This window comes from Sinocyclocheilus anshuiensis, unplaced genomic scaffold, assembly GCF_001515605.1.
Source record: "Sinocyclocheilus anshuiensis isolate Anshui unplaced genomic scaffold, SAMN03320099.WGS_v1.1 scaffold179, whole genome shotgun sequence".
Lineage (NCBI taxonomy): Eukaryota > Metazoa > Chordata > Actinopteri > Cypriniformes > Cyprinidae > Sinocyclocheilus > Sinocyclocheilus anshuiensis.
The window spans coordinates 751,441-763,387 of NW_015549577.1; positions in this window are offsets into that span (position 1 = coordinate 751,441).

The following is an 11,947-nucleotide window of genomic DNA, read 5'->3' on the forward strand; positions in this document are numbered from 1 at the left end:
TAGAATAAGTAAATACATTTAGAATAAATAAATAAAATATTTATACAAAATATAAATATAAAAATAAAATGATAAATGTATAATTTTTATACAATTTTATAAATGTGATCTCACAAAATTAATATAAAATAAAAGAATAAAAAATATCAAAACCACACTTACTACAGTAAATTAATTCTAATATTAATATGACATCTTCAAACAATAAAAGAACCCTTCAGAATCTTATTGATCCTTTGTTTGGTTTCCTTTTTTGATAGTGTGGCATATACCACCACCATTTTACTACAACAAAAGGCCTAATTGTTTTACAGTATTTTGGTGGAAACTATGGTTACCATGATTTTTATATATCCAACAGTTAGTGGAGTGATTTACAAACACTTTGCGAGTCAGTTAATGTGTATCTTTCAAAAGAAATGGTTCAAAATAATCATATCAGATTCATGTGAATTATCATACAAAAATGTTTCCAGTAGTCCCTCCAGTAGTCAACCTCCTTTTAAAAATGTCCATAACTTATAATTTCCACCAAAAAATAAATAAATAATAAAGCTTATACCACCACCATTTTACTACAACAATAACTGCATTGACTTTGGTGGAAACTATTATCAAAAAATTCTACAGTGGAGTGATTTACAAATGCTTTGGAGCTGGTTCAGAGACCAACTTATTCGCGAATCACTAGACTACAAACAACTAAACGGATTTGAGTCGGATCAGCCAAAACAATCAGATTTTTTGCCGCTTGTCTGAACTAAGCCATGGTCTCTAGTTGCTCAGACCCTAATGCACATCAGTGTCTGGATGCTGAGGCGAGAAATGGGATGCCTGTGGGGATCCTTGCATAACTGAGAGCTGGAGAGCTGTCAAGTACATTTGAGTCTTCTCTCTCTCCTCCTACATGGTGAATGAAACAGAAGTCTAAAATATGCTCTAGATTAGTACACAAATCCGTGAATCCACTTATTTTTAATGACTTGTGCTCTGTGACCTGATCTATGCTATGATATTATCAGCTGGGCCTCTAGTAAGGTCAAGGATGGAAACATTTTTTTATCCAGGGGACTTACAACAATTTCTGCATTTTATTTTTAAAAATGAAAAGAGGCCCAGAGTGGCCCAAAGTGACCTAAAGTCGGAGGTCTCAGAGTATCAGTACCACATTTGCAGTTGTTAGTGCTCTGGTTTACTGATGATTTAACTTCAGAACTACTGTACCTCTTCTCTATATATAGTTGTGGTCAGAATTATTGGCACCTTCGGTAAATATTTTATTCATTATGTTTTGCAACATCCATTTGCCAAGATAACATCTCTGAGTCTTCTCCTATAATATCTGATGAGGTTGGAGAACACCTGACATGAGATCAGAGCCCATTCCTTCATAAAGGTCCTTCAGATTCCCAAGTCCTGTTTTCTGCAGGGTTCAGGTTAAGAGACTGGGATGGCCATGGCAGAAGCTTTGTTTTGTGCTCAGTGACCCATTTTTATGAGTTTGTATTGTCCTGATGTGAAATCCAACCACGGCCCATTATAAGATTTCTTATAAAGCAGTCTGCTGGTATTTGATAGAATCCTTGATGCCATGTATCTGAACAAGAAGTCCAGGACCTCTAGCAGAAAAACAGGCTCACAACATTACAGATCCAGCAGTATATTTAACCATGGACATGGGGTACTTTTTTTATCTCTTCTGTGCCAGAAAGCTTTTGTTTTTAGATGCATCTGACCATAAAAAATAGTCCTTTTTGAAATTCCAGTACTGTCTGGCAACTGAACATGCTGGAGTGCTTTTGGATGAGAGGCTTGTTGACCCTAAGGCTCGAAGACTCAAATCATTTCTGCAATTCTCCAACTGTGATCCCTAGAGAGTCTTTGGCCACTCAAACTAACTTTTTCACTGTGCATAAAGAAAATATAGACACATGTCCTCTTCCAGGGAGATTCATAACATCTCCAGCTGATCTTAACTTCTTAATTATTGCCCTGATGGTGCAAATGGGAATTTAGAATTTTTTTTACATCCACTATCTATTTTGTGAAGCTCAACAATCTTTCGCTGCATATCAGAACTATCTTCTTTGGTTTTACTCATTGTGATGGTTGATTAAGTGAATTTTGGGTTACATTGTACATTGTTTTGAATGAAAGATAAAGTTAAACAGTGCAGATTCATTTTCGGTCTTCTTTGGTCCTATTTACCCAGGGTGCCAATAATTCTGACCATGATTGTAAAACAACAGAATTTGTTTAGCAATAATGTGTAAAACAGTGTAAGACAGACCAACCATGAGCTCTGACTTTCGTAACTCATCCCACTTAGGTCATACTCATATTTCGCATGGTTACCTTGTACTGAGTCTGAGGCTCCAAGCGCATTTCTACACTAAGGTGAGAACCACACTCGTTATAAAACTGAATATAATCAAATTATTTAAAAAATGTACTATCCAAGTAGTAATAGATGTTTGTTGTCATAAAGATGACAGTAGTGCACACAAAAGTAGTAGCTGTTCCGTGCTCCGGCATGGTTTGCAATCACAGTTCTGCACCGGAGCCCAATCTAACAGCCCACCTCTTCTAGTGGGCCAGGGCACGGTACGGAATGAAGCGATCACACTAGTCAAACAAACCAGACTTTGGGGGTCAACGTGCTCGGACTGAACCGTGAACCTTGAATTGGATGACTTATAAATGGCGGAAAATATTTTTTATGTACTGTTTTAACTTTTCTTTTAAACTTTCATTTCCAGGAGTAGATGATGAAACAATGGCCTCAGACTTTTGGATCCCAATGTACGTAACTGTATAGAGCAATTGTTCATGTAGGCAGTGCAACATTATTTTTTTTTCTAGGCACTTTAAACTAAACCCACGTGTGTCCCGCCATGAGGCTTCAAGTGTTTTTAGAGGCCAGGTTAGTCATTGCTGCTGTGATTCATCCTCTTCACAATGCATCACATGTTCTAACCCTCCTGATGCATAAGACCAAGGCTGCACTGTAGCATTAATTCATTCCAAAATGGACTTGAACACCCACCTGAGGGACATTTTCACAGGTTCAGTGCAAAAACAATATATTTTTTGCAAGTTTACTTTATTTTGGTGAAATTAATAAAAATGCTTGTTTGCTATTCAGATCAGTTTAAATATGTACATCAGTTAACAATATTTTGGTCTCTGCTTTCCAAAAGATTGGTTGTCTGGACTCCAAGATGAGATGAGATTCAAAAACAGCCTGGGACATAATGGGGATAATGATGTAAATGCGTCACCCTCTTTATCCAGCAAACTGTAAAGAGTTTTCTATGATTTGAGAGATGCATTGGAGAAAATGTTGATGAGAGCTGGAGAGCTGTCAAGTACATTTGAGTCTTCTCTCTCTCCTCCTACATGGTGAATGAAACAGAAGTCTAAAATATGCTCTAGATTAGTACACAAATCCGTGAATCCACTTATTTTTAATGACTTGTGCTCTGTGACCTGATCTATGCTATGATATTATCAGCTGGGCCTCTAGTAAGGTCAAGGATGGAAACATTTTTTTATCCAGGGGACTTACAACAATTTCTGCATTTTATTTTTAAAAATGAAAAGAGGCCCAGAGTGGCCCAAAGTGACCTAAAGTCGGAGGTCTCAGAGTATCAGTACCACATTTGCAGTTGTTAGTGCTCTGGTTTACTGATGATTTAACTTCAGAACTACTGTACCTCTTCTCTATATATAGTTGTGGTCAGAATTATTGGCACCTTCGGTAAATATTTTATTCATTATGTTTTGCAACATCCATTTGCCAAGATAACATCTCTGAGTCTTCTCCTATAATATCTGATGAGGTTGGAGAACACCTGACATGAGATCAGAGCCCATTCCTTCATAAAGGTCCTTCAGATTCCCAAGTCCTGTTTTCTGCAGGGTTCAGGTTAAGAGACTGGGATGGCCATGGCAGAAGCTTTGTTTTGTGCTCAGTGACCCATTTTTATGAGTTTGTATTGTCCTGATGTGAAATCCAACCACGGCCCATTATAAGATTTCTTATAAAGCAGTCTGCTGGTATTTGATAGAATCCTTGATGCCATGTATCTGAACAAGAAGTCCAGGACCTCTAGCAGAAAAACAGGCTCACAACATTACAGATCCAGCAGTATATTTAACCATGGACATGGGGTACTTTTTTTATCTCTTCTGTGCCAGAAAGCTTTTGTTTTTAGATGCATCTGACCATAAAAAATAGTCCTTTTTGAAATTCCAGTACTGTCTGGCAACTGAACATGCTGGAGTGCTTTTGGATGAGAGGCTTGTTGACCCTAAGGCTCGAAGACTCAAATCATTTCTGCAATTCTCCAACTGTGATCCCTAGAGAGTCTTTGGCCACTCAAACTAACTTTTTCACTGTGCATAAAGAAAATATAGACACATGTCCTCTTCCAGGGAGATTCATAACATCTCCAGCTGATCTTAACTTCTTAATTATTGCCCTGATGGTGCAAATGGGAATTTAGAATTTTTTTTACATCCACTATCTATTTTGTGAAGCTCAACAATCTTTCGCTGCATATCAGAACTATCTTCTTTGGTTTTACTCATTGTGATGGTTGATTAAGTGAATTTTGGGTTACATTGTACATTGTTTTGAATGAAAGATAAAGTTAAACAGTGCAGATTCATTTTCGGTCTTCTTTGGTCCTATTTACCCAGGGTGCCAATAATTCTGACCATGATTGTAAAACAACAGAATTTGTTTAGCAATAATGTGTAAAACAGTGTAAGACAGACCAACCATGAGCTCTGACTTTCGTAACTCATCCCACTTAGGTCATACTCATATTTCGCATGGTTACCTTGTACTGAGTCTGAGGCTCCAAGCGCATTTCTACACTAAGGTGAGAACCACACTCGTTATAAAACTGAATATAATCAAATTATTTAAAAAATGTACTATCCAAGTAGTAATAGATGTTTGTTGTCATAAAGATGACAGTAGTGCACACAAAAGTAGTAGCTGTTCCGTGCTCCGGCATGGTTTGCAATCACAGTTCTGCACCTGAGCCCAATCTAACAGCCCACCTCTTCTAGTGGGCCAGGGCACGGTACGGAATGAAGCGATCACACTAGTCAAACAAACCAGACTTTGGGGGTCAACGTGCTCGGACTGAACCGTGAACCTTGAATTGGATGACTTATAAATGGCGGAAAATATTTTTTATGTACTGTTTTAACTTTTCTTTTAAACTTTCATTTCCAGGAGTAGATGATGAAACAATGGCCTCAGACTTTTGGATCCCAATGTACGTAACTGTATAGAGCAATTGTTCATGTAGGCAGTGCAACATTATTTTTTTTTCTAGGCACTTTAAACTAAACCCACGTGTGTCCCGCCATGAGGCTTCAAGTGTTTTTAGGGGCCAGGTTAGTCACTGCTGCTGTGATTCATCCTCTTCACAATGCATCACATGTTCTAACCCTCCTGATGCATAAGACCAAGGCTGCACTGTAGCATTAATTCATTCCAAAATGGACTTGAACACCCACCTGAGGGACATTTTCACAGGTTCAGTGCAAAAACAATATATTTTTTGCAAGTTTACTTTATTTTGGTGAAATTAATAAAAATGCTTGTTTGCTATTCAGATCAGTTTAAATATGTACATCAGTTAACAATATTTTGGTCTCTGCTTTCCAAAAGATTGGTTGTCTGGACTCCAAGATGAGATGAGATTCAAAAACAGCCTGGGACATAATGGGGATAATGATGTAAATGCGTCACCCTCTTTATCCAGCAAACTGTAAAGAGTTTTCTATGATTTGAGAGATGCATTGGAGAAAATGTTGAAAAACAATTAGTTTATATATTAGTTTGAAATCAAACAGAGTTGGTGCCCATTGATTTCCATTGTATGTAACACACACATATATATATATATATATATATATACTGTATATACACACATTCCACAGAGGAAAGTCACACAGTTTTGGAACAAAATGAAATGAAGGTGCGGACAGAATTTTTATTTTTCAATTGAAGTAAAAAGTGCCTCAGCTTACCCAAATCCCCACCGGCGTTCCCTATAGTCGGTCTGGATGTTATCATACTCATAGTCTTGGAAATTAATTAGGCCAAAACAGTGATTTCCAGCAACAATTCTGGGAAATTGTTATTATTTGCTAGGTAGCAAATGTTCTGGGAAAATGTTTCTTAGTTTCAAACTAGTCCCCTTGTGTTTTAATAGTCTTGCTCCATTAATGATTTTTGGAAATAATTCAAGCAGACATAAATTCCCATAATGTACATTCCCACCACAGAAACAATGAATCAGATGACGATGATGATCAGGAAAGCACAACAACATTAGAAGAAACAACCTTGTAAAGGAATGATTTTCTTAAGGGAGCATGAGGTTTACTAAATATGCTATACTTCCCTCTGGCATGAATGTGTAGACAGCTGTGCAATTTACTCATTGCTCAACTCCAGGGAATTTGATGAGACTGTCACGCATAATTCATCCTCAAAAACCTTTTAATTAAACTTCATTATAAATGTTTTGCATTCTGCTTACCAGATATAGTATATCAAAATATAACCAGGCAATGAGTCCCATTGGATTTGCTTTGTTTAAATTTGCTTGTTGTTCCAAGAATATTCTGCTAAATGTTCCTAAGTAAGTAAAAATGAAATAAAATAAAATAAAATAAAATAAAATGTAAGCATTGGTGTTCAACTTAGTATTTTGAGTAAAGAAACTACATCTTTCTTACTTCAGTTGGGGGTTTAGATGATTTCTGAAAACCTCAATCATCACAAATGGGTAGAAAAGATCCTTGCTAAGATCCTCTCTAACTATCGCCAAAAAAATAATTCTGTTAAACTGGAAATCAAAAAAATGTATACATATCAACTACTGGACTAACCTTCTTATAGAATATATTGCATTAGAAAAAATAACATACACAAAAATGAAAAATATATTTATATTTACAGACATCTGGAATCCATTTCTGACTTATCTTAATATACATCAGAAACCTGGCACCGGACCCACGCACTTTCCCAACAATAATTTTACAAACATAGATAGAGAAGGGGAACAAGGGGAATGAATATAATATGTGTAGATATACAGTATGCATGTGGATATGTTTATGTATGTGTATATATGTACACATGTACTGATGTATATTATTGATATAATGTATAGTTTTATTATTATATATTTTATCTCTGTTATAATAATACCACCGAATATGGTTTATATGCAATCTACACATTTGTTTTCTTTTTACTCCTCCCCTTTCATTCATTCACTTACTTACTTAATTATTTACTCATTTATTTATGTATTTACTATATGTATTTGAATATTAATAATTGAGAATTTTGGGGAAGGGCGGAGGACAACACCGAATAAGAAAGCACTAATAAGAAAATGTTATACTCATATGTGTAGTAAGTTTTTTTTTATTATTTTTTTTTTATTCCTGCCTCTGGTCCCCAGTGACATCCTGGTCCGTATTTGGTATGGTGGAGTTGAAATATGGGTGGGAGGAGATGATGTGGGGCATGGGGCTAGTGTCTCCCCGCCGTCTCTCTGAGCTCTTTCTTCCAGGATCTCTCACCTTAGCTGGTTTTGATATGCATGCCTCGCTTTTTAAATGCATCACATATTACCTAAAATACATGCACACCTAGTAAAATTCTTGGCATGTGTGTATGTATGTGTGTATGTATGTATTTATGTGTCTTTATATATGTATGTGTGTGTATGTATGTATGTGTATATGTGTGTACGTGTATATGTATGTATGTGTGTATATATATATATGTGTGTATATAATGATATGTTGTTGCGACGGAGGGATCAGGGACAACCCTAATAATTTATTAAATATTTATTAATATATAATTTATTACTATTATTAATAATATCATTACTATTACTTGCATCATTCACTGTCCTCCACCCTTTCCTAATCTTAATGAAATCCTTATTATTATTATTATTGTTGTTGTAGTTATCTTTGTCATCATTATCGCTTACAATACTTGTTGTCTCCACTGGTCTTGTCATATTTTATTTTTTATTTTTTTTTTCTTTGTAGTTATACTTGTTATATCTGTTATAAATCTTTTAGATATTCAATTATTTGTATGCTTCCTCCCACACACTTACATACAATGACATGCACACACGCACACACACACACACACGCGCTCACAATCACAAGAATACATATACAGGAGTTATCAGAATGATCTTGAAATGTTAGCTATCTGGATATATGTTTGTTTGTCCAAGTGATTCTGTATTTGGCACTTGTAAATATTGTCACATTCCTTACTTGCATAATAAAAAAAATAAAAGATCCTTGCTGGTGAATTTTACACAATCACAGGAAAACCGCAATGCATTTTCCTTAACTGGAAGTTTCCTCTTTTTTGGACCTCCTTAGTTTGAAAGACTCTTAAGGCTCTTGGTAAGAAAACAAAGGACCCCATACAACACCATGGCAAATACTTTCACACTGTCTGAACCGTTCCATTAGTAGGACTTGCTAATGTGTGTTAGGTTTGTTTTGTCTTTACCAGAAATGTACAAAAAAGTCCCAGGGTATGATCAATTAAGGGTGTACTCATACTAGGTGAACTGAACCGTGAACCTTGAATTAGATGACCTATAAATGGTGCAAAATAATTTTAATTTATTGTTGTAATTTCTCTTTTAAACTTTATCCAATTCAAGCACGAGATGGCCTTTGGATCATTCTAAAATCATGCTGGATAAAATGATACTAAATCATAGTACAGAAAAATATTACATAAAATAATAAAATAATGTGTAGTATTTTTAAAATGCATTTTTAATTTAAAATAAGAATTCTTACTAGTCATCTCATACTTTTTGGACATGACAGTATTGGCAGTAATTGGGTTTCAAAAATAACCCTACAGTCAAAATAAGATGAGAAAAATTATGAAATTCATGAGATTTAGGTTGTAATGTTCATACAGTTGTTTACAGATTTGGGTGATTAAATTGCTTAACTGATTAAATTTGTTATTGTCTATACCTTACATCAGATCATGGCAAACAATTTATGTAACAGCTTAAATGATGCAAATTGTGTAAACATGACCCTTGCCTCGAGTAAGCTTTTATTTATGTCATTTTGATGACAAAGCTTCAGTTTTGACAAAGAAGAGAAGCCACCTGACTGTAAATCCCACTGTTTTGTCAATGCACCACTCTGACCTTTATTTTAATTAGGGATGCACCGATACCACTTTTTACAGTACTCGCCCGATACCGATACTTTTATTTTTGGTACTTGCCGATACAGAGTACCGATACCGATATTTGTATTGCATTTGTAAATTTTGTACATATTGGGTACAGAAACCAAAAGGGTATGTATAATGTTAGTTGGTTAACTTCATTTATCAAATAGATACAGTCAAACCAAAATTTATTCAGACACCTTCAACATTTCTCACATTATCACAGTTTATTCGTTATAGTTTAGAAAATGGTAATAAAATATGACAAGAACTCAGAGTTACACTGTTTCAGAACAAATTCATCTTGATAATGTTAGATCATTTTGATAGAAAGGTATGTAATAGATTACAATCAATCAAAATAATTCAGACAGCTGTTAGTATGACAGTATTTACACAACTATGAATACTTTGTCGGGCAGCCCTTAGCCTCAATGACAGCCTGTAGTCTCCTGGGCATGCTGTCATACAGCTTCATGAAAACCTCAACTTCAATGTTTTTTCCCAGACTCGGTCTGAATAATTTTTGGACCCGATACCGATACCAGTATCGGTATCGGTGCATCCCTAATTTTAATTCTGCTCATCATATCCATCCAATTAGATTAATCTCTGTAAATGTTCCAGCTTTAAAAGCACAAAATCTAACCTCAGCCAAGAATTACACCATTTGGCCACACATGCTACAACAATAAAAAAAAAGAACACGCACAGCAAGTAAGACTTTCACACTAAGAGTTCCACTGCGTGAGGCAGACGACATACCATTATAACTAAAAGTGCTGATTTTGTAATGATTCAATTAACCAGCAAAAATAATCTTATTCTGATTTGAGTCATTATTTATCAAAAGTACCAGATGTCATCGCTTTGGAAAGTTACAAAGCTCTCCAAGGATTTCAGACAGAAGCAACATCTACAGTAGCCAAATAATGAGATCCATATGACAGGGTATTACATGCCTTGAAAGCTTTTTTGATTCACTTGCTGTAAGGAAACAGTCACAGTCAAACACTTGTGATCTGATGACAAACTGGAATTAGACCACATCTCATGAGCCATGATCACACTGCAAAGATTCAAAAGTGACAACTGCATTTAAAATGGGGGAGCTTCATTTATGCACATTATTTTCATGTTAAGCCACTTAACTTATACAATTAATTAGTTACCACTAATAATGGCTAAATTAACAAAAAATTAAGCATCAGCAGGCGCACACATTTCCCAACAGTACAGCAGTAATGACTTTATGAACAACTTTACTTCGAAGATCGATACTATTAGAGATAAAATTCTAACCATGCAGCCGTCAGCTACAGTATTGCATCACACTATAGTTACAAATTAACTACTCTCTTATCATCCGATCATGGTTGTATTTCTCTATTAGTGCTACTGGATCTTAGCACTGCGTTTGACACTTCTGACCACAACATTCTTTTGAGTAGACTACAATATAATGTTGGCATTAGTGGAATTGCATTGTCATGGTTCAAATCTTACTTATCTGACCGTCATCAATTCGTAACAGTGAATGACGAGATATCATATCGATCACAGGTACAGTATGGAGTGCCACAAGGCTCAGTATTAGGACAGTCGCTTTTCACACTTTAAATGCTACCCTTGGGAGATATTAGGGCTGGGCGATTTTTCAGATTTTATCGATTAATTCGAATTTAATGTTTTGGCACGATTTTATTTTTTAGAAATCGAGGAATTGCGATTTTGAATAGAAATATTAACAAACGAATTAGACACTTTGAGAATATGCCAGTGATAACAGTAAAGAGAAAAGAACGATCCGACCACATGTCGGCGCACGTGATTAACCGCTCACGTGTGATGTGCTTATATCGCTAGGAGCCATTCACACAGAATGCGCTTGCGTTGACAAAGATGCGACGCGGGCAGTGGAATAGGAAAAACATTCAAGCATATGGGAGCGAACTTCTTTTAACTTGAGCGCCGGGTTTTCAGAATGCCGTTTCATGCATGAGACACTGCAATTGCATCATGGTGACAGGCTGAAAGCTGCTGTTGTTTTTATACAACATTTATAGATAATAATAGTCTACTGGTGTTATATCTTCAGTCATTTTGAATTTGAATTACCTTGACTTTTGAGATTTTTTTAAAGCATTTTCCTCGTATTATATCTGAACATATATGTTTAAGACAAGTTTGTACAAGATGTAGTTGTAGTTCATGCATCTTTTCTGCAAAGATACTTAAGTGATTTGTTTAACATTTACATCATGTTGACAACTTCATGTGTGTTGCACTTGGAATAGACTTTTCTTTAAATAGAGGGTTAATAAAGAAAAAGGTAATTTGAATCATGTTGTAGTTACATTAAGTTGACTAGTTAAAAATCGTAAAAAACGAGAATCGGTCAAACATTCTGAAAAGACTTGAGATTTTAATTTTTTGCCAAATCGCCCAGCCCTAGGAGATATCATAAAGAAATAGGGTGTTAGCTTTCACTGTTATGCTGATGATACTCAGCTCTATGCTGCCGTGCAAAGGCAAAAGAACGTAACTTCGTATTTGGTCGAAAATTAGTTATTGATATTTTTGAGACATTCAAGACCTCCTTTATCATGTGGATAAATATCTTGAGTCAATTTTGTTGTTTTGTCAAGAAAATAATGGGTT